This window comes from Oenanthe melanoleuca, chromosome 4 (genome assembly GCF_029582105.1).
Source record: "Oenanthe melanoleuca isolate GR-GAL-2019-014 chromosome 4, OMel1.0, whole genome shotgun sequence".
In the NCBI taxonomy this organism is placed as follows: Eukaryota; Metazoa; Chordata; class Aves; order Passeriformes; family Muscicapidae; genus Oenanthe; species Oenanthe melanoleuca.
This window is the reverse complement of record NC_079337.1, coordinates 5,742,136-5,767,054: the sequence shown is the minus strand read 5'-3', so window position 1 is coordinate 5,767,054 and position 24,919 is coordinate 5,742,136.

Genomic DNA, 24,919 nt, shown 5'->3' with positions numbered 1-24,919 from the left:
CCTATTCCTCTAAAAAAATCCAAATGGAGTAAAATGAATTAATTTTTTAATGACTTTTCCAGCTGAATACTTTGTTGGTGTCATGCAGGAAATATGTGTATGGAAAAATATGAATTTGATCACAAAAAAAAAGTGGAAATCAAATCAGAGCAGAAGGCATGTTTTGACATTTATTAACATGCAAATTAAAGATATCATTGCACAGAAGGGGTAGTGCCAGAATGCCAAGTGGCAATTTCCCAATATATGTTATGGGAGAGCAGTAATAATTATCTGTTCATTCAGTGGGAACCAACCAGTCTGGAACCACACAGATTTGTTACTCTTTGGGAAATGTGTGTGCATTACTAAAAAGTGCATTGCCCTAGCTATGCCCTTTGGTAGGTATTGAAAGACTTTTTCCCTGACTTCTCTTGTTTGATTTTGCATATTTAATATCTATGTCATTTTTTTCATTGTAGTTTCAAAGGTTTTTAAAAGGTTACAAAACAAGGCAGGATGAGGGGTGAAGCAAGCAGGATCATCACCCTACATCAGTCACTAGCAGGTTTTAGAGTTTGAGTGACTGTCACCTTGAGCCCCACAGGAGTAAAATGCTAACTATGGGTGTTTTTTTAAAGTGTACCTGCCACTAGAGGGGAATGGAAGCACATGTTTTGCCCCTAAAAAGTGATGTCCTGATTACAGCCTTGGCTCTTGCAAGTGCCTGCTCTCTCACAGTTCTGTCTGTTCCTTCTCTTTCCAGTCCATTTATTCTCCCCAGCTTTGGTCTCCACTTCTGTCCCAGAGTCTCTCTCATTTCTCTAGTGCTCCTTCCCACAAATTGTCCTATCTGTGATACTTTTCCTTTAGTGTCAATTTTTTTTCCCCTTCCATTTCTGTCCTGCTGTCCTCAAAGCCTGATTCTGCACTCTTCTCTGCCTTGTGTCCCAAAGTCATTCTGTTCTGCATGATCCCACCCCACCCCACCCCACCCCACCCCACCCCACCCCACAACTTTTTTCAGGGTAATAGATATATTTAATTTTTTTATTAATTACCTGTGTCTGATATTTCACCATGAAGCAGATAGATACCAAAACTTTCAGCCCAGTGACTCATGTGTGCTAAACTGATAAGCAAGACCTGACTTTCTGTAGTTGTGTGAATAAGAGCTAGAGTTTTCACAACCCTTGCATATGCTGTTCAATGCTTGTGGGAAAATAGTTGCTGGATAATTAATGAAGACAAGTAAATAAGGTTGAAAAGATATTTGTTAAAGTTTCCTTTGAGTTATGAAGCTCAACATTTGTTAAGACAAAAATGATGTTAAAGAGAGTGACAGGATCAGCAGTTATTAATCACCTAAAGCAGGAATGGTGCCACTATTTACAAATATTTAAATGAGTTTTCGGGACACACCTGTCAGGCTGAGATTGCCATCTGGTCAAACCACACAAATTTAGAATCAGAAACAAGCTCTGTGTTGTATGTGTGTGTTTGATGATTAACAAGTGAGTGATAGTGAGCTGTGTGCTACCCTGAGCATATGCCAGAAAACTCAGGGAAATCAATATTACAGTCCAGCCATTCATCTCCTCCATAGAATTTCTCACAGTGATGCAGTGAGGGATGAGGAATTAAAGGCTTTTATTATAGTGACTGTCTGTAAAAAACATCAATTACCTCTATGATATAAATAGACCTGTATTTTTCATAAATTTTCTTGACCAAAGTGATTGACCTAAAACCACTTGATCCCAATTAAGAGTGACAAGAAGGAAGTGAGTGATATTTTTCTGTGGCTGACATGGTCTACTGTGCTTTATCCTGAAAAAAATGCAATACTCCAAATAAACCTCAGACATTCTCACACCATGGCAATAAAATAGCTGGTTGAGAGTGATTAATCCCACTGATACCCTGAAATGATAAAAGAACATATTTTATAGCTGCTGAGGCCCTGCTGAAGTCATTTCTCCAAAGAATAAAATGATGGACTGTATAGATACATTGCAGTTAAGAGGAATAACTCTTGCCAAAATCTTAAGTGAAATGCAAGAAAAGAGAATCCGAATGCTTTTATGCATTTAAAATGTTGCAAAGTATTTCTTAGAGATTAAAATGAAAAAAATATATCTAAATGTCTAAGATGGGTAAATATCTTGAAAAATAAAAATGTGAGAAGGACTAAGTTAATTAGAGCCATCTTTAAAAGTGGTCTCTAGTGTGACAGACATTTATTTTTATATGATTGTTTTCTCTTTAACAAGTTAAAATATAAAGAAGGATGAATTCTTCCTACTACTGTGTCTATAAAAGGTTAGGTAACACATATTAATTAGACACTGTCATCTGTTCTGGCCAAAGTCTGCATTTGCAGGGCTGACACGAGCAGGATTTTGTAACTTTACACTAGTGAGAAAGGCATCAGGTATGAAATGAGGTTTCAAATGTTTTAAACGTGCCTTAATAGATGGGCCATCCTTCAAGCAAACTACATAGGGCAGCAGGTTTGACACTTCCATCTACTTTTGTCTGCAAAAATTCAGTTGTACCTGCCCTGAGAAGTGTGTGATGCTTTTAGGTGCCAAAGCTTTCTAGGCAAGTCCCAGCAGTGCCTTTGTTTCTGTTCCTAGACACGCTCTCAGCCACCTAGGTTGAATGCAGCTGCCTCTAATTCCTGCCTGAGCCACAGGGGCCTCTCAGTGTGCAGCTTTGCTTCTTCCACACCTCACCTGCAGGCATGCACAGAGCAGGGCTGAACTGCACACCAAGTTTGTATTTTGGCATCTTGGAGGAGATGGAAGGAGGAGACCCCTGTTGCAGGTCCCAGCTGAAATCTGATCTCTCCCCTTCCTGGAGGGTGCTATAATCATTGCAGTATGTGTGTTCTAAGATTGCACTCAATTAGAGTCCTCTACCTAAAAATGAATGTGCAGTGAACAGCAGTGTGAATTTGCAGTATCCTTGCTGTTCCAAGCCAGCTTCCCACACGGGAATTAATTTGCACTTTTCTTTTTCAGCGTGTGGTGCCTTTTACAGAGGCTCTTGCACTGCACACTCCTGTTACACAGAGCCCCTGCTGGCATCAGATCTTGAGCTGTAATTTACTGACCAACATATTAAACTCTGCCTCCCCTTACATCACCCCTGGAGTGAGAGGAAAGCCAGCTAGCATTGATGAACTTGGGATTCCTCTGTCCTTCAGGTCATGAAAAAATTATAAACGTGCAGAAACACGGGTTGGAAGTTGGTAATTAAGAAGAGAGGTAGTAGTTTGTAAAGCTGCCTTTTTATTTGAAGTGGTCACCTGTGGTTTAAGCAGACCATTTTGACTTTGCACAGAAAAAAGACTGAGAGTTTGCTGAGAGACATTTTCCAAAGCCAGAGCTGTACAGCAGGGATGAAGTGTGAGCACTCTTCTACCCTCTGTCATTGCAAGGTCAAGTAGGATAATCTCAGCACATTCAAACATAATATTTGAATCTTGTGGAATTGTTTTATTTTCCCTAGGTGAAATTGGAAAAATCAACATTTTGATGATATAGAAAATATGGCAATTTCAAGAGAAAAAAAAAATCTTATCTGATCATGTTGTGCAAAATCTAAGGCTTGCTTATTTTGTAAGTCTTTAATTTATGAGTGTAGCTATAAAAGCCATCTGTTAAGCATTCAGCATTCTAATATATTTTAGCTTTAAACACATATATGCTACTGTGAGAAATTAAAATGTTTTAATTATGCCTAATCATTGTGCCTTCAGTGAAGCTAAGAATTTTAGCATGTTTTAGAACAGGTAGGTACCAGTCTACACTCTCACTCAGGTATAATCAATAACCTAATCAATATCCTGAAGTTATATATAATCATATATATAATCAATATAATGAAGCTATAGAATATAATTATATTGTGGTATGCAGTTTTGGGACCATTACCATGTAGCAGTTTTTAATTTTGCTCTGGTGGTTTGCCCACCTGTTATTCAGCCAGTCACAGTTTTACAGTCTCTTGCCTTTCCTCTCTTTCTTTTCTCATACACTCAATATTTTTCTTATAAATGCATCTGAAAAGGAATGAATGCATAGTGTCCCACCTGTCTCAGTGGGAGCCCAACACAATTGAAGGAATTAGCAATTAATGCTGCCATACTTAATGCAGGAACAGTAAGCAGCTCCCTGTTTTACTCAGACCTGAACACATTAGGTCCAGCATGATGTGCAGAAAACCCTGCTGATCTCATGTGCTCAACGAGGTTAAGTGATCTAATGTCTATTTAAATCTCATGTTTTATAATAGAGAGATGTGTGCTCATTTTCTCATCTGTTTTTTCAAGTGTTTGCCCTTGGAGGGGAGGGGTAACTGTGGAGAAGTCAGAAATCTCTTTCTTAGAGCTGATATTGCAGTCACTGGTGGGGCTGCACCTCGAGTGCTCTGCTCAGTTTTGGGCCCCTTGGTTCAAAAAGGACACTGAGGTGCTGGAGCCTGCCCCAGGGCAGTGAAGGATGTAGAAGACATGTGTGATGAGTGGCTGAGGGAGCTGTGGGTGTTAATCTGGAGAAAAGGAGCCTTGGGGAGACCTTACAGCTCTCCCAGGTGGATGTAGCCAGGTGAGGCTTGGTCTTGTTTGCCGTGTCTCAAGTGAAAGGATGGGTCCTGAGAAGGAATCAGAAAGGATCCTGTGGGGCTTGGCAGGAGGTACAGAGACCAGTGAGTGTTTATTTGCAAAGGAAACCTCCTGAGGAGTTGTCCTAATGTGCTTAAACTGGATTGGAGGATGTGGACATTTCCCAGTCTGGGTTACAGAGGAGGGGAAAAGGAGCCTTTTATTTGTGTTATCTCCCAGTCCATGGCAAATACATGGTTAAGTAAGACCTGTGGCCTTCTGTTCACATTCAACTATTTCAGTGCCCTTGTCATCCTTTCTTCTGTTGTCAGAATCGATGTGGGATGTGATGACTTAGGAAATGGCAGCAAATACTGTGGTTAAAATGCTTCTAGACTTCAGTGTAGGCTCTGCAACCGATCATAAATGTCATGATCGCATATCGAGTGTTCTAAAGTAGCAGATTATTTTAGGAAATAATATCAGATCACACATTTGGAGATCAGTACTTGCCCAGGAAAAAAAAAAACAACCAACAAAACAACCAAAAAAAACAACCCACAGTTATGGCTGACCCTCCAAATTCTCATATGTAAATGTCATATGAATAATGTTCTTCACATGGATAATCTCAAGAATGACTCCTCCATTGTAACTGGCTGCCACACAGTAATGCCAAAATTTATTGTTTAAACTGGGACTCTTTTTGCAGTTGAGTTATGCCCTAGCTCTGCATTGCCCCATCTGGCTCCTGATAGGATTTGTGCCTTGCATCCCCCAGAACTGGAGACCTCCAGGGACCCTGGGGAGGAGGCTGTGCCCTGCAGGGTCATGTTGCCCCACACAGGCTCCTGAAACTCTGCTGAATGTGGCCAACAAAGCTAAATTAAGGGAGAGGAGAATTTTGCCTACAGCTAAAGAGAAGAGTTAGGTCTTGTTGATTTAGCTCTGTGGGAAGCCACAGTGGTACATACAACATGTTAATGTTAGGGTGTTTTATTGTATCACTCTCTCATGCTGTGTTCATTTGTAGGGACAACATGACTTCCATAACATTTATTTTAGGGTCATTTTATTACTTTAATAATGCAGATTTAGATTGTAATTAAAGCCTGTATGATTTGTGTTAATAGCTTGCAGCTTTGTTCAGCATATGTTTAGAGATTATAAAACTGCTTCAATAGACAATGAATGCATTTCACTTATTAAGATGCATGTGCACTTCATCAGGTTTATTCTTTGTGAATTTTGAGCGTGGAATTTAGTCATAAAGTCACATAGAGACACATGCCAAACTTGGAACTTGATGGATTATGACTGCCCTTGTGAAAGAAAGAGCTAAGAAAACTTGAAATCATAATTGTATTTAATATTAAAATAATAAAATTTTGCCTATTTAGCCGCATCTTAGCAATTACCCCACTACTCTCTTACATGGCATTGTTAAATATGTTTCTGACTAGAATAAATTTATATGCTATTATGGATTTCATGCTTTTTTGTTACTAGTCTACTAGATTAAATTCTTTCCTTTAAAACTGCACCTTTCAATTAAATTTGATGATTCTTTTTCTTTCCATTATTTGGCATTCTTTGTCTTCTGACATAATTCTTAGCAAGCCTTATACAAAGGAGCACTTTTGGTTCCCTTTTGTTAATTTCCAGTATTTTCTGACAATGAGCTTATGTTGTCCACATCATCTGCTACAGAGATTATTTTCACTTCCAGTTCCTTTAAACTGTTTCTCTTGTAACAGGACCCAGGCCCAAGAGGTGTTGAACATTTCTGATGAGGAATCAGGTGCCTTCAACATTATGTGGCTGCAGAGTGTACTCTGAAGCAGCTGAAACAATATTTGGTGAGGATTTAATAGACATTTTTGTGACACCTCAATGTCATACACCAACCCAAAGCCCCCTTCATAAGTTTTGTTTTCCATCTATATATTACAAGGAAGAGAACTAGAAAAACATTGAACCAATGCATTTTTATTTTCCTCTCCTTCTCTATTCCTATTTCCCATCTTTTGAGTTGTTTTTAATTGGTTGATTGGGGTTGGTTTTTTTTTTTTGTTTGTTTTGTTTGTTGGTTTGGATTGATTTTTTTTTTTTTTTTTTTTTTTTTTTTTTTTTTTTTTTTTTTGCATCAGAGAAAGAATAAGAGAGTTGTAGCTCATTCCTGTTTTGTTTTAATAACCACCATTCTAGCACAGTCTTTTTTTGTTCCTATATGAACAGCATGAAAACCATCAGCAGCCACCAAATACTTTTCTTTCTCCTTTCTCTGGAATAGCTCACATATCAAAATGTCTCATGAGATAAAGAGGTAATTGCTATGACCTTCAAAACTGAGACTGTAGATATTTGGAAGCAATATCTGCTTATTGGTTTAAAATCCTAGATCAACTTATCTGGAATTTTGGGATTGGTAAAATCAGAATCCTAATTTGAATCATATACAGTCAGTATTTTTACCTCTTCCTTATGCTCCCCTGTAAATTTCTCTTTATAGTAAGAAACTAAAAGGCTTTCTATGGCATTTTGCTTTCACGTCATGGTAGAGAAATTGAGAAATTTTAAAATGTGTTTTTACTGAGTATTTAAAAAAAAAAATAATTAACATAACAGTTTAATCTCCAAATGTTTCCCTGCAGTATTCTGAAAATAATCATGTACAAACATATTTATTCTTCAAGTTATTCTCAAAATGGTTTTAGATATACTGTTCTTGTTTACCAGTCCATGCATGTGCTGTTCTAACAACAGGTCTGAAGAACCTTAAAGGAAAGGGCTTATGCCTAAGACAACCTTTTCCAAAATTTGAGTTCTAGCCTGGGCTTCTGGGTGGGACAAATTTCAGCTCTAACTGTATCACTTGTAGATATTTCACCATCTAGAAGTGTCATATTGATATAAAATATACCTGTCTGGTTACTTTTTAGTTACTTTTTTCTCAAATTTTTTTTCTTTTTTTTTTTCAGAAGAAAGAGTGAGAAAACAGTTTGAGCCACTGGATATCAGGCAGCATGGCTGCAATGCTAATGAAAATTTGGAACACCGTTGCAAACTGGAGTGTTTGGCAGGAGCAGGAATTTCTCTGTGCTGTTTATGAGGTATATAAAAAGGTCAGTGTTATTTTATAGATTTTTAGCCTTAGCAATATTTTTTTAATGATTTACTTTTTCTTGTTTTGTAACAGCCACGATTTTTTGTTCTGGATATGGAATGTAACTTTTTTGATTGCCTGGCGTGTTGTGGGAAAGTAAATTGTGTTTCAAAATTCCAGACACACTTTGACTGTATTATTAAGAAAACATTGCTCCTGGAATAATAAATGGTGGGATTATTTTAAGCAGTTGTGTTACATTTTCTAAATCTGCAAAAGAATCAGAACAATAAAAGAATGATCAAGGCTGGGTATCTTTTGTTTGAAAAGGGAGGTCATCAGTTGGTCTATTGGCAAAACTCCATTCCTTGCAATGGACCTACATGAATTCCAGAAGCTGCAGATTTGGGCAATAGCTTCTTAAGTGTTTCAGAATCATTGTCTTTCATCTGGCACTGCCAACAGTATCAATTGCAAGATCATTTTTGTGATGCTAATCTTCTCCTCCATAGATAAAGGGCAGTAAGCACTCTTTTAGGCCACTGGACAGATGACATTGGCCAATATGAGCCAGCCTAAGATACTGAAGTGAAACTCTGAATGTGCTAAAAATACACTGAGCCCTATATCAAATACAGGTAGTTTGTTTTTGAAATTCAGACATTTTAAGTGCAATATTCAGTTGTGAAGGGGATGATATCTTCCATTTGGAAAAAATTGAAGTCTCAGAGTTTGGACTCCTCTCTTTCTTCTTCATCTTCTTAATGATACTTCAGAAGAGAAAAAAAAATAATTCCTGACGTTCCATTTTGCCCTACAAGGTGCTTAGATTTTTGAGAAGCATTGGTACATTCTGAAATGCAGAGCCATGTAGACACTGCCAAGTATAGACAAAGAGCTGCAAAGTGTTGGTGGTTTCATTTTGGATTCTTTCCTGCTCTGACTCCCCCAAAGAAATCTAACTATTCTCCTTTTGCTAACAACATTTTTTTTTTTGTCTAGGTAGAGAGCTGAATGTAAAGCAACACAATTAAAACCTGTTGATTTAAGCAACATCTTGCTGTTTGAATAGTGGAGGGACTGTGCTCCTGTGTGGCCTGCAGTCCATAGGTACAACACGGTCCTACAGCTGTGAAAACACTCTGCCTTCCCCGTGTTTAGATACCTATCTGTGGCTGGGGAGCAGCAGAGGAAGTCAAAACTCCAAGAACATAATGAGGGTAGAGAATGTACAGTCGGCGCGTTTCTCCCCAATCTTGCTAAGTAAAGCAAGTTTGAAGAGTTGTCCTTTTGTCCTGCCAAGTTCACCAACAGGAACTTTCTCAAATATTGTGTGTTTAATTTCATTCTTCTAAAGACAGGCCCCTCCAGTGCTGTGAGACTGTGGCTCAGGGTTTAAATCTTCCTCCCACAGAGGCTGGTGTAATTTAGCCCATACAGAGGCATAGGTCACAGGGTTAAATACAAAGAACACTGGTGGCTCCCCAAGAAATATATTGAGTTCTAATATCTGGTTTAGAGTTCACTTGAAATGCACAGTGGGTACAGACAAGGGTTTTCAGGCTTAAATTAGGAGTTAGGCTAGAGTTACCCATCTGATTCAGTAGATGTTAGGGAGTTTCATAGCAAGTGATCAAGTTAATCAAGATTTGAGAAACATAAAATGTAAATTTTCTTTACCATGATAACATGGTAAAGACTTTTTTCCAGAAAAACTGTTTCTGGAAAATTACTTTCCTTTTGTTTTTCCCCTCACTGGTATATTTTTGGCTTTTTGAAATAAGTGATCAGTCTGGAAAAACTACAAAGCTGAGCACAATTTTGGTAACTGAATTTAGAGATGTATTCAAAAGGGCATCCCCTCTTTCTTCTCCATTTTTGCTGCCTTATGTAAATCAGGTATTGGAGAAACACCTTAAAATCATTCTCTGATCTTCAGGCTGAAAATGTGTGGCACAGAAATCCTGGTGGGATTTCAGCCATCTGATGTGGATGTCAGCACAATATGCAGCCTCCCCTTTGGAGAGGAGCTGTTGTCAGTACCTGCCTGGAGATGAATGAACAGATCACTCAGGCATTTTGGCATCTGCCAGCCCCTGGGACTGTTACAGCTTGTGTGCATTTGCCATTCTAGCCTTTGAAAGCAGCTACTGCTGTTCTGTAATTCACAGCCTATTTATTGCTACGGGACATTTTTCTTTTCATTTCTTTTAATTTGTTTTCTTTATGTCATTAAAAGCAGTAGTGAGGTCTATAAAACAAGCAAAAGCTTAGATAAACACCCCAGCAGGCTGGTGAACTCTTTTAGGTACCCAGTTTTCATCCATAAATTATAAGTAGCTACTCAAACTACAGGATTTTGGTATGATCTATATTATTTTCTCTCTCCAGCTGCAGATGGCTTCAAATCATCCCACCTTTGCAGCTGGACCTATCACATATACAGTTGATCATTGTAGGTCCTTTCCCTCTGAGCTGTTCTATCTTCTGTCCCCATGGAGGTGGAATTCCTTCTCTTGACTCTGACTTTTCTACTCTCAAGTTATGGATTTGATTGTCAGTCACTTTTGTCCCTTTTAGTATCTGTTTACCAAATACTTTTAAACATAATTCCAAATTCTCATTGAGAGTTAATATTTTATAATTATTATTTCACAGGTTTTTCCAGATTCTGCAGGCTTTGTTTAAAAAAAAACAGCATAGCAAAACACACAAAAAAAATAACCCAAGCCCTCTTGCTGCAACAAATAGACCTGTTGAGGGAAGTATTTTATGCCTATGTCAGCCAAAAAATGAATAGCTGGAAACTTTTCTGTATTGTGCTATGTTACTGATGAATTTTTTTTTTTTTCAAACAGTAGGGATTGGACTCTTACCATGCCAGTCTCACTTGAATTTTTTGGTGCTTGTTGACTGACCCTTAGGGTTTAGGTACTACTTTTCAGTATCTATATATTTCTTGTGTCCTTATGATAAAGGCTTATGGATATACTTTCAAGTTGGCCCTCTAATATCCTGAGAACACAGTGAGATGGACAAACTGATGATATTTGCTTCATGCAGTAAAAATTGCAGCAATATCTCGGAGAACACAAGCTAAGTAACTGCAGGATGGCCTCAATATTTAATGAGTAGCCTGACCTGTTATTTGGAGGGGCAGCACAACCCAGAAAGGATCATCTTAGCTTAAAATGGCAAAATACCTGCACTATTCCAGAAAAGATGCCAGGGGCTGAACCAGTTCTTTTGTCTCTGGGTCTTCAAGTCGTTTAGGGGTATGGAATGGCAATGGAGTTGTTACTGGGATAAATTGTGAAATTGTTTATGTATATAGCAGCAAACACTTCCTCAGTTGTGTTGAACACAGAGGTCTGCACAGTTTGGAAGGTTTCCCATCCCTCTGTCTCCCCCTCCATGCCCACCTCGTTCTTGTCCCCGTGTGCCACCAGAGTGCAGAGCACAGCCCATGCAGGGCACGTAGCACACACTCTCAGCAGCATCTCCACTCCCTGCAGCTCTGCTAGCCAAGGCTCTGCTTGCCTCGCTGTGTCCAAGTCAGAATTCCCTCATCCACTTGGAATTCTTGTTTTAAAAACACAGAAGCTGATTTTAGAAGCACTGAAGCCAATGAGAACTGCGAGAGCGCTGCACCTCTGGGAATCCAGCCCACATCTCTTTTGTTTTGAGTGTAGGATCGATCCTAAATGAGAAACCTTTTGTGTTTTGGAAACTAAGAAGGAGCTGAAGCAAACTTCTTCATACTTGGCAAAAACAGAATTGTTCTTGATGGAGACCAAGCATGGAAAATTCTGGTCTGAGAGGATTATGTTTGTCAAAGTTATGACAAGTCTGAACAGAGAGTTTCACATAGAAATCCCTCTCATTTTACTGTCTACAGTGACAGTAGAATATATTTATGCAAAAAAATAAAATATGAGAAGTTAGATTTATACTCACCAAACAATTACTAGTAAGCAAAAACCAAAACCAGATCAGCATAATGATGTTTTTGTCAAGCGTAACAATTTTGGTTTGGCTCAAATACACAGATACAGATTTGGACTTTCTGTCACAAGTTGCCAAACATTTGCTTTCATTTATATCTCTGTATTTGTGTGTGTGCATATTGACAAAGGGGATTTGACTCCAAGAAGAACAGAGTTATTATTCAAATCCCAACACAAATCCCTCTATTGACTTCACTGGGAGTTGGATCAGCACCTTGGTGAGTGTGTTCAAAAGAGAGTGTCCAGAGTTAAACTATCAGTTCTTCATCCAACTCTCATTGAAAACAATTAAGTCTTTCCATTAACTTCAATTACTCTTGGATCTAGCTTTAAAACACAAATTTTGTCTAATAGGACATATGGATGCTATCCTATTAAGCATGTTTCATTCACATGAGGGCACAAGAATTTCAGGACAGAGGGCTGAAAACCAATATTAACTGAATATTGGAGGTTAGAAAAATGCAAAATTAGTAACTTTTAAAAGGGCATGACTGCTGCAATAAATCAGAAGACTTCATTCTCTTTTAACCATTTTTAGTGTTTAAAGATGACTGAACTGTGGCTGCCTTTTTGTTGGTTCTGGTTCAGAAAAGCATTCAGACAGCAGTTCAGCAATGCAACTTAAGTGTGAGCATAACTCCTCTCTTAAGGAGGGGAGGAATTAAACACATGCTTTAGTGATTTCCTGACCTGAGGCTTTTATTTTCCTTCTGTGAATATTAGTGAAAGTACCTTTTTGTTCATAAGAACACTCATGAAAAGCACATTTTGAGCCCCTGGCTCAGATTTGCTTAATCTAATCAAGGAAGAGAAAGTCACATGATGTATATTAGGTAACCAGTTGCACAATTTGTGGGTGACCATTAAATCATTTCAGATAGTAAAGATTGTAATAGCTTGCAGTGTGCTCTCAGATAATTCATAAACATAATGCAGAGCTGTTCTCTAGCTCTGGATGTTCTCTCAGGGAGGAATATTGGAAGACAAACACAAGCTTCTGAAAGAAACTTAAGATAGACTGTTTTCTTATAAGGTAAATACCTTCATAATTCCCTCCACATGTGGAAGGAGCTTCTTTTATCTGCATTGCTCTGAAGTTTTACTGATTGAATACAATTACATCCAGGCTAAACAGACTTGCAAACAGTTGTGCTTAAGCTACACCTGTAGAAATTACAAAAGTACCAACAACCCTCACAGACACCTTCAGGTACCTTTCAAACAATATTGCCCATTTTATTTATGTGAGCTCAGATGACTTTGGCATTTATGTGAAAAAAGTGCATATTTGTGAAACACCTTTGAGAGCACATGGGAAAGCGTTTCTTTATGTTTTATATATTTATATGAATATTCAATATGTTCTACTTAGGCAAACATTTAAGCAAGGATTTCTAGGTCAAATGACCTCATTTATTGTTTGTAAACTAAGCTATCTAATCTGGCCCGGTGTCTTTTCATCATATGGTGTAAGTCAAATAAACTCATCTGTTGCTCAGGCTTACAATTACAGGGTTATTTTCAACCCCACAGTTAAACACAGGCTCAGTCAGGCCAGGGCCAAAATGGAGCAGAGACCCTGCAGGAGAGTGCTTTGGGCCCCCAACTCAGTGCCATGAGATTACTCATTTTTCATTCTTCTGCAGGAAATTCTTAGCTCAGTTTACTTCAACTGGCTACAGCTGATGCCAACCTGCCATCCAGGATCCATAAACACCCTGGAAATGGGGTAACTCCAGGAGTTGCTAACTGGCCCAAGCATCTTTGTGTGTGTGTGTGTGTGTGTGTGTGTCAGAAAAGTTCTCCTTGTCAGTGCAGAAAAGCATCTGTAGGGTGCTTGTGTTATTATGGCAGTAGGTAGAATAGACTGAGGACACAGAGGACCATGAATATACTGATTTCTTTTTTCCTTTTGCTTCTACCTAGAAATACCCAAACTGCTTCAGCCTTCTTATACCCACTGGTAAAAAGAGAAAAATACTTTCTTATTTTCTGTTCAGCAGAAGTCAGTATGTCCAGTGTTTTGGAAGAAGAATTTTGTAGGTTACTTGAATCAACAGGTAGGATACACCCTTTTATGGTGAAGCAGTCTTGAGTGTATGTGACAAATTTTACTTTCTTCACCAGTGGGATGGAACTGGATCAGCTGTGGTTACAGAAAGAATCAAGCTGTTTTTTTGAAGAGCCTGGCTAGATATAAACTCTATCCTGCATAGGATCTACTGAAGAGCATTCTGTAGTTTTTCTTCTACTCAGCTGAGCAGTTTTTTTTTCCAGGGTCTGCAGTTTCATGTCAGTCTGTTACAGCTACAGGGAATATTAGTCAGTATTTCTCTGAAGTTCTGTCTGAAGTCAGAAAGACTAATCTCCAATTAATCCCTGTCAAGTGCGAGGTGTGTTTTGAAGACTTACAGCCAGCCAGTGGAAAATAGCAGGCATTGGGACATAGTGGACTTCAGGTTTCTGATCCTGGGTTTTTCCTTTCAGCTGTTGAGAAACCAGAGATTTACATCCCTGCCTGTTTGGGGAACTGAGTTGCATGTGGGGGCCACACGTTTTACTTTACATTTCTCTTTGGACCTTTTAACATGTACCCTCTTAAACAGTGTCAATGGGTTTGATACCAAAATCTATATGAAGCCTGGAAAGAGACACAGCTGTGTTTGGCCCTTTGCCACACAAGTCTGGTACTGCACAAATGCATAAAAATTACTTGCATGCAAGTCTGGCCTTGGGCTAGACTCCCTCAGGAGTGAGGAGATGGCAAATCCCAGCACACTGTGGGTATTGTGAGCATTTCTTCAGCCTTCTGCTGCGTGCTTCTCCCTCTGGATGGAGAGGGTCTGCACTGGAACAGTGTGATCACGTTCTAGAGGATGTAGGGAGACACCAAAAGGGACAAAACAGCTAGAAAATTGCAGTGAAATGAGCCCAGTGGAGGGAAATTTCATCTATGTTAATACTTGAGAGTTTAAGATAAGAGCCTGTTGCTTTAAAGTGCAAGAAAGGCAGATCATGGTTTGAGACTGGAGACAGGAGGAAACATGGTGTGTTGTGGTATACCTTCACTCAGGTGCCTCAATCTGACCTTAAAAATGTAGAATGGTATTATCCAGTAGGTAGAATAAGGACCAGGTTGAACTAACTCCTCCTAGACTTGAAAACTGAAACAGGTTCCATCCAAAAATTCTCATCTGGGGCAGAAACAAAAGTTATTCATGGGAAAGACAGTTTTATGGCAAGAATTACGTGCTTTTTTAGCTAAAGACAGAATGTTTCACAATGACAGTGACTTAGTGAAGGTCATCTACAGTAGACTGCATCATCATCCTCCTAATTACAGAGGATGACTAATCGTGTATCCTCCCTTTTCAGTTTGAGACTTTGCTTTTGAGCCAGCATGGGTTTGATGCCAGATTTTCCCAATGTCTCAGAGTTCAGTGAACCAGTATTTAGCTCATTTCTTTGTACATCTCACAGTGCAACTTCAGTATTATTTAGCAGCAATATCACTATACAGTTGTCTGAAAGAAACTAAAATATGGGATACCTTGTGTGCGTGGTGTAGCAGGTCATGGTAGATTTGATATTCTCTCTCTTTATTTTATATTATATACAATTATATATAATTGTATTTATTCAGATCATGAGGTTTTGCTAGATTCTGTGTGCTAACTGTACAGTACTCTCTGCAGAGGAAATTTCTTTTCCTTGAAGCATGAAGTGAACACTGGAAATTGCCTCTGTTCATTTACATGCTTATGAAATAATACAAAGGAAAAGCAAGTTTTGCCTTCATTTAGGACAGGAAGCTGCAGTTTTGACTCCATCTTCAGTCTTCTGGAGAATTTGTCTTTTTTGGGGAATGCACCATTGTTTGTGATTTATATTTCCAATTGTCATTAGTATGCATGAGTGTTGCCCTTTCTTTAGTAAAATATGGAGGGATCTGAGGGATCTGCTTAAGTATTTTATTTCAATCACACATTAGGCCTTGGATTTAAGGAAAACTGAAGAAAAAGGGAAAAACTTTGAACAATTCTGCAGTTCCAGCTCTATTTCTATTGTTCTGTCTATCAACATATTGCAAGCAGGAAAAAGTGAAACACCAAGAACTGAAGCTAAGAAGAGAGGCCAAGGACCTTGTAGGTATGGGACAGGTAAATCTCATGGATTTTAAGAACTTGGCTTATCCTCATTTAAACAATTCATTTGACAGTCTCTTGTGTAGCTTTTTTTCCATTCTCTGCATTCCATGGAGTCTAACTAGGGCTGGTATTTTCAGTGGGAAATGTGGCAATTATGTCTATGCATATTTAAAATTTGTTTTAATTCTTTTGAATGTAGCTACTGTAAATACACAGATTTTCTTCCCCTACTGATTGTATGTGATGACACTAATTTGAAATGTAAGGTTCCACCAACTCCCTAAGAGCTGAATGCTGTAAAGGGAAAACACTCCTTTACAGGAGGTCAACAGTTATGAGAGTTTCAATGACGGCGTTAATATCAACAGCACAAAAAAAAAAAAAAATCTTTGCTTTACTTTAAGAAGCAAACAATGTAGAACAGAGTTAACAAAACAGAGTAAAATTAGTAATATTCACAAGTTTTCTTGAAAGTCTTCATGTAGCCATGCAGATAGACATACATGTGACTAGCTATTGAGACTGACATAAAGAGCTGATGTGAACATGGTGATGAAAGCAATGGAGATCAATAACAAGGCACAATCCCATTATGGAAGTGATGCATTCTGCATAATGTTCAAGCACATCTGTCACCCCAAAGAATGAAAGCTGGTTTAAATCATTAGGCAGAAGCTAGCATCTTGATAATGGCAGCCCTACTTTGCTTCCCGGGATAATTATTAAACTGACCAAAGTGTTTTGTGGATTTGATGGTCTGTTGGAGATATAAACATACAAGGGTTTCTGCAAATCATCAGTGAAGTGCTATCCAGCTTCTGCAGTCCTCAGCCACCAGCACTGCCAGGAAGGCTCCTATCAAATTAATTACAGAATTGTGCAAACACCACCAGCAAGGACCACACGAATGGCTCTCCCTGCAGCATGGGGCTCCAGGGTGGTGCTTCCACAAGGCTGAGCTCAGTGCAAGCCTGTGACCAGCACCAGGAATTCTTGTGGGTTTCTCTTCTTGTTTCTTATAAAATTGCGTATACTGATCAGTGTCAGCTCTCCATTCATTTTCCATAAAGAACTTTTATCCTTGTAGCTGTAATTAGCTTTGAACTTTTCAAATGGTTAAGATGTGCTTGTTGTCCTTCTCTTTGAGGCCTCTCAGAGGCAGCTGATCATTCCTGGAGGTGCTGCATATAACTTCTGTGTGTTGCTGTGCTATTAGGCAAACACATTTTGCTGGGTAGGGAAAACACAGATCACAGCCCTCAGGCTGTGTGCATTTTATTTGATCATAGTAACAGTGCTTAAAAGTGTGGGGAGGACAGATAGGCAAACAGCAGAGCTACTCTGATAGAGGAGAAATGTGCTCTGAAGGTCCATCTTGCTTCCTTAGATTCCCTGCAATGGGACATCATTGGCAATGAAGCAATTATGAAGTCACTGTTTATGGTGTTAAGAGGTCAGGTTTTGTCTGCCCAAAGCAGATGTGTGTTTTCTGAGGACAGGAGAACAAAGAAAGGGAGGAAGCTACACTTTTAGATCTGTCTCACTTATTCCTTAACCATATTATAAAGGTCTATTCAATACATCTCCACTTGCAGAAAGAGGCATGGCATGTGCTGGAGATGGAGCTGAAGAACTGAGGATGCTGGCAAGCCAGGTGCTGATCCTTGAGCAATGCCATCTATAACAACAGGTAAAAATTGCAGTTCTCTTTTATTGTGAAATACCACCATGTAGACAGAAAGTTTGAGAAAAACAACTCTCCCTGGCAATGAGGACATGGATCTTGACCCCTTTTTCCCCCAGTGCTCTCTGACCCTGATTTAGTATTTTTCTTCATAGGTGATAACTCTGTGAGGAAGAAATAACACAAACCACTAGAACTTCTCCTAGCAGGGGCAGAAACTGGCATAATGGCATGTCCTGCATTGTGATCTGTCACTGATTGTTTCATTGGAAGTTTTTATCGGAAAAGCTGGGAATAAGGGAATAGAGGAAATAAAAACTCCAGCATGCAGCTTGCCTGATCCTTTAACTGTAGAGCACACAGTGAACAAGTCTGATGGGTAAAAAGTGTTTCTGAACTCTCACAAGGTGTGTTTTGTTTGTAATCTTAGGGTCTAGAAATACCAAATCATCAAGTCTGGTACTTAACACTCTCCACGCCAAAAAAATAGACTTTGAATCTGGGATGAATTTTTTTATGAACAGTTTATAATCCATATCAAAATAAGGATTTATAAAAGAAGTGCTGACACAAATTTAGAACAGGGTCCAATAAAAACCTATGACTTCTGGTGTGCAGAAAAGTGCAGAAGGTCACAGCCCTTTTCTAAACCTCCCCCACCTAAAAACAAATAAAAAATTTGTCTTGTTGGAATGTACATAGATTTTTGTGGTGCCAAAGCCAAGAGGGCTTAAAAGAGGGAATAATTGAATTTGGCCCCTAATAACAGCAATGCAAATGTGTTCCTCTGTGTTTTTTACAACATTTTCTTGTATAATAAGCAACATGATATTACATTACAGTGTAAGAAACAGTTTTTGGATACACAATATTAAGGAGAGAAATAAGGTTTTATTAGTTAAGTTAGAGTGAATGACAGATGGGGCAGAAAAAACAATTTTTTTAACGTTATCTGCACTCAAAATTGGGATGTGTTTCCTTGCTGGTTTTTCAGCCAAACACAATCTGTAGCAATGGTACTGTGTGGCAGGAAATTATCTGAAATAATGAACTGGTCAAGTATGCTAAAACTGATACCCTTCTCATCAGCATCCAAAATATGAAACCTGCCAAAAAATTCTAATTGCAGTTTACTCTGTCCAAATTATTTTATTACTTGCCAAGAGGGGCTTTGAAATATTTGGCAGAGTCTTCTACCAGGAGAAAAATGAAACAAAAGGGAACTAAGTGGAACACAATAACGAAATATCCCCTGAAAAATAGCAGGTTTGGGGGTTTAGTCCTTTCATGAAGAGCTGATAACTCTATAACCCAAACTAAGTAACAAATCTGAAATCATTTATCAAGGATAAACAAATTGGACTCAGCTAAAAAGCCTTCCAAACTTAAAGGTGTTTCTTGTTAGAGCAGCTGCTTTAATACTGTGTTAGTCACAAGGTGTGTTGATACTAAACATCAAATAAGAAGAATCTTGCCATACATTTACCTTGGTACACAGCTATGATCCATGAAGTAATGTGCAGAAATGTCACTGACTAAGCCAAATCTGAATTAAGCAATCATGACATAACTAAAGAAGAGTTTCAAGAGAGTTCCACGAAATTGCATCAAAGCCCAGGAAACAAAGACCACAGTCCTTGTCTCCTTGTAAGAACAATGAGTTAAACTGTTTTTCATCTGGGACAAGTAAATAAAATCCAATTTTTAAAATTTCGTTTTTCATTTCAAGGGCCTATTTGCTGTAATTTTTCTTTTTGCTATAATGAAGTATGCTGAAAATAATGTTCAGGCTTTCATACCTGTTAAGCCCCTGGTGTTGTGTTTAGGGGATACCTTTGACCACAGCATGACAGGTTGAAGGTGTGGTTTAAATTGTGCCAGTGAGGGCACTCCTGCATGAGGAGGGAGCAGTGCTGGCCACAGCCAGATCCCTCCACCTCTGCAGCTCCCACAGGGCCAGGAACTGATCACAGGACCCAGGTCAGAGATTTGTGAACTCTGAGTTTGGCAGGCAAGTGGAAAAAGGAATGGGTGTTTCAGTATTGTGTTTTAAGATGCATTTATTCATAACTAGGAAAGCTGCAGACATATTGTGTTACTGCATCAGGATCTTGAGCAGATGTTTAGATTTTACAGAGAAGAGTGTATGGAGATATTTTCAGTTTTCCTTTAATTTTAAAAAAGTTTATTGTTACCTTTGGTTTTACAAACTAACACTAACAGGGAGACAATCTGCTTCATTATGTCAGATTGCTTGAACATGAAGATTTTTTATCAGATTTTTGTCCTGAATAGCCTAAGTAAATAGAGGTAAATGAATTGTCTCCTGCTATGACCCCAGAGCCAATATGTGTGGTTTGCAAGAAAGGTTGGAAGGAAACACTAGAGGAAACACTTAGAGTAAGATTTCTCAGACTTTTCCATAATGTGATCATATCTTAACAGAAGGATTATTTAACTGATCAGTTTATTTGTTTCCTAATTGCTTGACTACCTCTAGTTTCCATACATATTTGCACAGCAGACTTGAAGCCAGAGAAATTGGTATTTGGAAAAACTGTGCTATAGGGAAGGAATTATGTTATCTTACTTTTCTAATCTTATTATTTTTTAGGTTTTTTTTTTTTTTTTTTTTTTTTTTTTTTTTTTTTTTTTTAAATAGGAAGGCCATATCAGTGATGTGTCCCTGTGAAACCCTGAGGGTCAGTGATCTCTGCCAGTCTCCACACTGCAAAGCAAACACACAGGGAACATCTACCTGCATGTTTTAGTCCAGCTCAGGACTTTTGAAGAGGATCTACCAGTTGTCCACACTTACCTTGTTTTGATATGCATTGGCAAAAGGTCTTGGAGAAGGTGAGTGAGATTCCTTTCCAGTGAAACTGTGCTGGAAGACACTCCAGCACTGCAGCTAATGCACTCCAGCTGCTAAAGGGCTCTCAGGCCATGAAACCAACTGGCCCAAGGTTCAACAAACAACCAGCCCAACAAAAAAATCTGCAAGACTCATGGTCCTGCCCCTCAAGAGCTTAGTGTGTGGACTTTGGGTCCTCAACAGCAAATTTTTGCCTTGAGAAGTCTTTCTGTTGGTTGTACATGCTTACACCTAGAAAAAATTGCTTTTACACAGCTCTAGTTTCAACTTTGGGAATTTTTTGAGAATATATCTACTCAGAGTTTGGGATTTCTACTCAGAGTTTGTGTTGCCTCCTTTTCTAACGTGATTTTGGATGATTAAGAAGCTTGAAGCTGTCTTGAAGAAGAAAATCAATCTTAAGGAAAATTCTTCAATTTTATCTATCTCTATTTTGCCACTGGTTTGCAAGACACGAGAAAGAAATCTGTAGAAAAATGTAAAATCAAAGTCACTCTGTTCTCCAGTAAATATTTAAGTGATATTTTTTGGTGGAATCTGATCCAAGACATATACACACCTTGATTAGATATTGTTCAGAGATAAAACTCTAGACACTGAAATGGTGTTTCCAAGTAGTGGAACAATGCACAGTCCCATTTGGACTTCATGAGATGCCACACAGGAACAGGAGCCTGCACAGGCAGATCCTTCTATTAAGGTCTGGTCCTAAAATCCTGAAAAGGCTGAGTCAGAGGGTGTGAGTGAGCACCCAGGCAAAAATATGTGTCCTCCCCTCTTGGCCTATGTCATAGACTGTAATCCCTGCTGCTCATGTCACAATGCAAAGGAATCACTTTTCTGTGGTTGTGGTGCTTGTTATTCTTCTAAAATAATATATGGTACCTATTTCCAAGCCTCCTTGTGCCATGTTGGCCTTCTTTTGTTGGAGTCAAGTAATGAGAAAATATTCGGGATTGTAAATTAAATGGCTTGAGAACTGGTATCCTTTTAAATACCTTTTAAATTTCTCATTCTGGCACAAGGCAGATGTGTTAGTGAGTCCAACAAAAACATGGAATACACAAATATTATTTAACATAAGTTGTGTGGGTCCCAAATTCCCAACAAGATGCATCAGATGTAATAGTTAGCACTTTATATCCATACAATGGAAAATAGCTAGAGCTCTAAAGCTGAGATTATCCTACTTGATGATTATTCAAGCTCTTTAGAATCTCTATCTGCAGAGGAATTTATAGAGTTGTTGCTTCTGAAAGTAAGTGCATTGTATTTTAGTAGTACAGATATGGAATTAGGAGTCTCAGAGCAGGTATCTGAGCCTAAGAAGCTATTTGGGTTTTTTTTCTAAAATTTACGAGTTGCCAAAATTTTGGAATAATGCTATAACTTCTTTTGTTCAAATTCCATTCAACTACATTTAAAGAATCTGCACTTCTAGTCATGGGAATAATTTGGTTTTAGCAAGCTGTTGGCTTGAGTTGTTACTGATGGAGTTTTATATATGAAAATATAAAGCATCTAGTTTATTATAAATGAAAGTCCAAATGATTTATAGCCAGTGTCTAAAACATGATTTAGGACCTTTTGATTCCTTACCAATTTTGGGATGGTTTGGCAGGTAGTCAAGTCTCTGATTAAAATTTGAGCAATCCATGTTTTAGCCTATACCTCTCTGTCTGTGTCCTAGTGAGAATGGACAGACCACTAAAGGTAAGAAGCTGTCAGCAGAGGTCTGGTCCTCAGCCCTCCTGAAGGAAGCAAATAAAGAAGAGAAGCATCCCTGCTTGTTTTTTAAGCTGTAAAGAGCATGGTCTTGACCCAGCTGTTTCTACTGGAGTAGCTCCTGGTATTCCCTGCAACACCTTCTCTGTTAATTTATCTGGTTTCTTAAAGGGAGTTCATCCCAGTGTGGGAGGTCAGCTATCCCAGACAAGAGATTTGAGATTTATGTCTCAGCAACAACATTTGGTTCACTGAATAGGGCAATGGAAATGGGTGTGATACTGAATATTGAGTACTACAGAAGCAAATATCTGGGCCATGGATTGTAGTTGTGTGTATGTTCCATATGGATGTCTTTTAGTATGTATTTACACATGTGCAGCTATAGCTATATATGTATATAATATATATATATATTTCTGGTGCCTTACAGGCACTTGGCCTGTTCTTTGTTATCTTTGTTAATTGACTTTTCTGTGCAGTGGGTTTATTTACATTTGTCTAATATGAATTTCTTTGCAGTTAGTACTGGATATTGTGAGAGACAGCACCTTAACCTAGGATTTGGTCCATCATAAGATTTTAGATAGACCTGAGAAACTAAGAAACATTGCAAAAAAACAGGTACCACAATGTTACTGATGTATTTAGGCTGATAGAGAACAGCCAAGTTTCTTGTTTTCTCTTGTCAAGCTCTCTGTACCAGGGAGAGTTTTAAGTGGCAGAATTTTAGGACTTGTTTTGTGCATGTAATTTGATGTAACTGCAGATCAATGAAAATATGTGGTTTGGGTCTAGAATGACAGATGAGATGAGCTTGAATCTAGCTTTAGGCAAAACAAAGTAATGTTTCAAGAAAGACAAAGGAAGGAGAAAGGATACAATGGACGTGCCAATGTCTTGTGAAACCAAAAAAAAAGTTATTCATTCTTAGATAGCATTTAAAATAATTCCTTGCCTTTATACTAGCTGCGACCAGTTTAGATAGATGCATTTTAACATGCTGTGAATGTAATCACACAATTTTGAGAAGACAATATTTATCCTATTTTTAGATTTTTGTTTGCATAACTTCTCTGAAGAGATGATCATGTAATACTGGTTGCACTGTATGCCAGAGCTGTAGAATCATTCCCAGTCCTTTCCTGACGTCTTTTTCTGATGCCCAGGTTCCTATTTGGGACAAAAATGTCCCCCTATATTATAAATATATAGCCCTGAGAAAGGTTAGTGACCCTATATAGTCTCCATTTTTATCCTGCAAGGGCTAAGTGGAAATCCTTTGGGTGTGTTATGTATGTGAATGCTTTGGACTATTGCTCACCACTTCAGAATAGTTCCTTGCTTGTTTTCTCTAGCCAACTACTTGTAGATCTTTGCAGATTTTAGAGCTAAAAAAAGCCTGCAAAACTGTAAACATGTTCAGTCATGTGGGAATCTATCAATCTAGTACATCTTGGAAATGCAAACCATATTTTGAAGGAAAATGATAAATGAGAAGACAGTATGAATCTAAACCTAAGATTGCACTTGAGGTTTGCTTGGTCCTAACTTGGCAAGCACTTAGATCTTTTCTTCTGCTGTTCCATATCCATGGTGCCAGCTGTGTGACTCCTCCTTTCCCATGTTGTATGTTCCTCTTGGAGGTTGGCTTTCTTTGTTGAGAAAATCAGGAGAACCAAAAGGGACAAGGGGGAGTTATTACCTTGTCTGCTGATGGCAAGATAGAATTTTTATGTGGTTCTGCTTGGAAATAGAAGGGTGGATAAGAAGTGCTAAAGAAAAGTTCACACATCATGGGGAACACTTAAGGCCATTTCCCTGGAAAACACAAGTTACACCATCTATCATGTAGTGTCTCCTTCTCATTCTTTCTTACTGAATCTCTCTACTCTGCTTTAGTTTCTTTGCTCATTTTTTTATTAGGCACTTTTACAGGAAACAGGATTTATGGTCTCCTTTTGCTAATAAATGTTAAGGAATATGAGTTAAACTGGAGAATACACAGCAGGAGATGATGAGCTCTTAATAAACAAATATCCTGTTTTCATGCAAATATTCTTAGTAACGCAAACAAAACAAAGCAGGGGAGGAAAGGCAGCCAAAGTGTTATACAAGCTGTGCTGTAATTAAATAGAAGGGATTTCAGAATTTTCCAGAGGGCAAGAAGAGTTTCAAGTTATCCTTCAGACTTTTCCAACTCATTCCTTCAGATGGTTTTGACCCATAATGTTGGGTGGAGGGTTGGAAAAGGAGAGTTGGAATATTGTCAAAGTAACCTGAGAACTTCACAAAATTCTCAGTGTCTTGTCATGTTCCATATCTTCTCCTCAGTGAGAATCTCTGACCTTAGAACTTGGCAGACTACATTGCTTGAGGATTTTGGAGTTTTCAAGAAGTTTCTAAGGTCATTCTGGTGAAAATACCATCTTCCTCCACAGCCATAAGCAGGGTCATATCTGCAAAAGGTATTGACTTGGGTAATTGGCCTTAACATTGTGTTTAACATTGATCCACATTAACCTGCTGGAATGAAAGTTAAAAGCTTTACTGATGGTGTAATAGTGGCATGAAGTCTGGGGAGTGATTAATGAGAAAGGAAAATCTGGATCATCTGGTCATCTGGATGCAGCAAATAGTGTGTCTGAATATGGCCAAATACCTCTTACATCCACTAGCCAAGGGGACAGCTCTAATTACAGAAGGGTCTCCAATTTGGAAAGAGTAAATAAAGAATTGGGAATCAAAATGGGTAATACCTGATTGCTACCTTCTGGACTACT